At 49.7% G+C, this 4,477-nt stretch overlaps 1 non-coding gene across 1 annotated transcript; it reads right to left on the bottom strand.

Annotated features, from left to right (window-relative positions):
- Nucleotides 1-3,423: 3,423 nt before the first annotated feature.
- Nucleotides 3,424-3,505, bottom strand: TRNAS-GCU. Its single transcript has one exon. It is a non-coding gene; the product is annotated as a tRNA-Ser (tRNA).
- Nucleotides 3,506-4,477: the final 972 nt, after the last annotated feature.

Below are 4,477 nucleotides of genomic sequence, written 5' to 3' on the forward strand. Positions count from 1 at the left end.
ATCTCTCTTTGATATCTTGGGACCAACATGGCTACAACGAGTCTTTTCCATTTGTACCCACTTCCCCTCTCATCTCCCCCTGAGCTGAGACTGTCCCATGTGATGGGAGAATAAGGGTTCAGTCCTGTAACTGGATTGGGTCATGCCAGCACTGACGGGAGTGAAAGCCTGTGTGCGTTAATGACAGCAGCAGCTCTGGGACTCGACGCATAGGGAGCAGAGATGGGAGTGAGCAGGTTATGTTTGTGCCGGGTGTGAGTTACTCATGGGAATTCTGGGCCACTGCGTACGCACAGAATTCACGTCCAGTGCAGAATTTCTTTTTTTTTTTTTTGCATGAAGAAAATAAATTCTGCCTGAGAAGTGCTGCTGTTCTGTCTTTCACCCACCCTGTCGCACCAGAACAGGCAGCAGCCAGCTGGGTTCATCTTGGTGGGAAATTGTTACCCGGAGCTAGACCCCAAATGGGAAGAGAGTTAGTGGGTGCAGCTTGGGAGAGTCCTGAGACACGGCTGCCGCTGGGAGTGGGGACAGGGTGGTCATTCTCTACTGGCAAGAGGGCGTGGAAAGGGCAGAGGAGGAGCCGGTGTCCCCTGTGGAGACTGCCCAGCCCCAGGTTATCCAGTCCCAGGCGCTTCTTCCCCCACCATACTCCAAACCTCTTCACCCCTCCTGCCATCAGTTGCCAGGCTTCCCTCGCTGCTCCCCCTTCCTGACTGGCAGAGACCCTCTGAGCCAGTCGTGTGTCAGGGCTCAACCCTCTGGCTGAGGCCTCAGGGCACTTTCTCCCCCTCTCGGGGCACCATGCCACAGGGGCCCCACAAATCTACATTGCTCAGGCCTTGGCTTCAGCCCTGGTGGTGGGGCTCAGGGCCCTGGACTTCAGCCCCATGCGCTGGGTCTTCAGCTTTCTGCCCTGGGCCTCAGCGAGTCCAATGCCGGCCTTGCTTGGCAGCCCCCCTGAAACCTGCTAGTGTCCCCTGAGCGGGCCCAGGACCCCTGGTTGAGAACCACCGCCTTACCCCTGGGCTTACATTGCAGTGTAGACATACCCTGAGAGGGCATCTATACTGTGATAAAATCCCTGTGGCCCGGCTGGCCTGGATGATCTGATTTGGGCTCCTGGGGCTCAGACTGGAGCGCAGGCTTCGAGACCCTCACCCCTCGTGGGGTCGCGGAGGCCACACTGTAATTTTATAACCCTGCAGCACAAGCCCCACAAGCCTGAATCAACTGACCCAGGGTTTGAGAATAGTGACTTGGGTGTGTTAATGGCAGTGTAGACATAATGCCAGGCTATGTCCACACTGTGATGAAACACCCACGGCAGCCCCGTACCAGTGCAGGCTCCCAGGCTAGGGCCGTGGGGTGGTAAATTTGCAGTGTAGACATCTCAGCTCAAGCTCAGCCCTCAAGTTAGGGAGGGAGTTTAGCAAGCAAACAAGGTAAAATGGCAGTGGAGTATTAGCCTGGACTCAACGGCATTTCTCCATTGGTCTGTCTGCTTTGGGGCAGGGACAATAACACGTCCTGCTGCATTTGTTATTTCAAAGGGCGGTTTAGGATTTTCATTCTCACACACGGTGCACGAAGCAGGACTCAACCCTCGGTGCAAACTAAATGAGCCGCTCACAGATTCTGGCAGCCACAATGAGCCCTTTGGTGTGAGAGCCCAGACCTGCCCCTGTCCCAGAGGGAGGGGGGTTTATCTGTGTTGGGCTGGACCACTGACCTATCAGCTCTTAACTCTCAGACTTTCAGTAATTCTGTTATCAGTATAATTTAAACAGCCCTACTGGGCTGGACCAAAAGCCCATTTAGTTCTCTGACAGTAGCCAATACCAGGTGCCCCAAGAGGTACTCAACAAGGCACCACTGGGAGTTGGACCCAGGATCTCCTGTTTACAAGGCAGGTGCTTTAGCCAGCTAAGCCATGGTGCCTGCTTGTGGCTAAAACTCAGTGTCTGGCCACACCTGACTCCCTGCCATCCCCACCAGGGCCTGACAAGCTTTGCTTGTGTTTGGATTCTGCAAAGCAGAGGAGCAGGTGAGGTTTTCCTTGCAAGCTCTGTGTGTGTGTGTGTGTGTGAGAATCTTTGGCCAGGTCTGCACTACAAAGTTATTTCAGCATCATTATATTGCTCAGGTATGTGAAAAACACACACAATTCCCTCAGTCAGCAGCTTGTGGCTGGTGCACACACTGCAATGCCATGTCTGGTGACAAAACTGCCCTGTTTTGGTGACAAAATAAAACCACCTCAATGGGAGGCCTAGAGCTTTTTGCAGAAAACTTAAAGTGACAAATTGTCAGTGTAAATGCTGCTGGTCATTATATCACCATAACTGGCCTCCACCAGTATCCCACAATGCCTGCTGTGAACTCACCTGCCCTGCATTTCTGCTACAGAGGCTGGGCCCCTCCCCTTTCATAGCTCCAGAAAGTTCTGACAGCTGAGCTGCTATCTACACCGGGATTAGGTTGATAGAACTGCATTGCCAGCCTAAGTAATGTAATTACACCAACCTAATTTCATAGTGTAGACCTGTCCAAAGAATCACACACACACCTGGGGAGCAAAACTTCACCGGCTCCTCTGCTTTACAGAAGCCAAACACGAGCAACACTTGTCAGGGCCCAGTGGGGATTAGCAGAGAGTCAGGTGTGGGCAAACACGCTGCTTTAAGTAACAGCAGGTTCCATGGCTTGGCTGGTTACATCACCTGCTTTGTAAACAAGATCCTGGGTTCAACTCCCAGTGGTACCTTGGGGAGTGGCTTTTGGGGCACCTGGTATTGGCTACTGTCAGAAGACAAGATTCAGAGCTAGATGGACCTATGGTTTAAATTACACTCGCAGGCACTGATAAAGGGTTACTGAAAGTTTGGGTGATAGGTCAGTGGTCCAGTACCCTCAAGGTGGTTTTAGCTGGAAACACACTGGGAGGACAAAGACTGAACTGAACTGATTCAGAAATCAGAAGAGAATAATAACAATAATACTTTCAAACCAAAATCCCCAAACAGATTAGTATTGGTTTTTCAGTTTGGGAAATTTTGTTTTCTCAGTCAGAGCTTGCCAAGGAAGCAGGAGAAAATGTTTGAGTTGCCTCCTTCAGAACAGCTTGGCCTAGACACTAGCTCTGGTTCACTGCTCTGGCCTTGCTCGGGTTGAGGGTATTTTAATAATTTGGGCAGGTCCCAGGGTGTTTGGAGGAGATGATGAGGATGTTCCCTTTTGAGATAAAAATTAAGAAATACAGGGCTAGAGAATTTTTCTTTTTTTAAGAAATCTGGGATTTAGACATTTTATTTAAAGCAAGAGAGTTCTGAGTTTCTGAGAAGGTTTTTGTTTGCAAGAAGCAACATTGTACTAAAGGGGAACATGGTTGTCTACAAAGGAGGAGTAATGACTAAACGCATCCAATGAGGATGGGATTTGAACCCATGTGTGCAGAGCACAATGGAGTAGCAGTCCATCGCCTTAATCACTCGGCCACCTCATCGGACTTGTTAAGAAAAAGACAGGAGGAAAAATCTAAGGCCAGCAGAGCTAGGGACACTAAGGAGTTTTTAAATACTAAGCAGAAGCAGGGGCTGAATGAGCTCCCCCCTCACATCTAGTGAGTAGCTGGGGGAAAGACTTCAGGAACAGACTGTGTTTGCGTAGACACACCTACTCTGCCTAGGTATGCAGCATGATGGGGCCGCTTTCCCAAAATGACCAGTTTTGGCTGGTGGTGGGTTACAAATCACTTTAGGATTGAGTGGAATTAAATGTTATTATCCTTCCTGCATGAGTGAAGGGCAGCAGAACATACCTAGTCTGTCCTGATGGAGGGGTGGGTGGGTGAGGAATAGCTTTTATTGGACTTCATAGAAGTGATTGAGAACATCACCCTAAACCAGGGGTCCCCAAACATTTCACTCTGTGCCCTCTTAGCCATGGCTGTGGCCCCTCGGAAGCCGCAGTCAAGAACCGGGGCTGGGAGTGGGGCCATTGCTTGCTGGGGAGAGGGGTGCAGACAGGGGTGTCAAAGTTAGAATCAAGACTCACAATTTGTCAGACCACTCTGTTTTTATTAGCGCAGCGCTCCGCCAATAACACTCAGATAATGTGAGTGGCCATGCAAGGCCCACACAGTCTTATTTATACAGATAAAAGAGCGGAAATCAAACAAAGGGACAAAAGAGTAAAACAGCAAAATTCACCTGGGGCATAGCATGCATATCCTACTTCCTTACTAACTCCTATCGATCTAAGGCTAATGCTTCAACAATTGCCCTTAAACGGTGCAATTGTTTTATGTTAATGTCTGTTTTCCTGACACCTGGACTTCAGCATTCCAGCGATTTTCCTTAAAGGTACAGACAGCATTTCTTTAATCCTATCTATTTTTGTAATATAATTCATTCTACTTTCACAATCCCTCCTTTTGGTCACGCTTCGCCATGACCAACGATGGACTGGGTTCCAC

The sequence above is a fragment of the Mauremys reevesii genome, linkage group 12 (assembly GCF_016161935.1).
Source record: "Mauremys reevesii isolate NIE-2019 linkage group 12, ASM1616193v1, whole genome shotgun sequence".
Lineage (NCBI taxonomy): Eukaryota > Metazoa > Chordata > Testudines > Geoemydidae > Mauremys > Mauremys reevesii.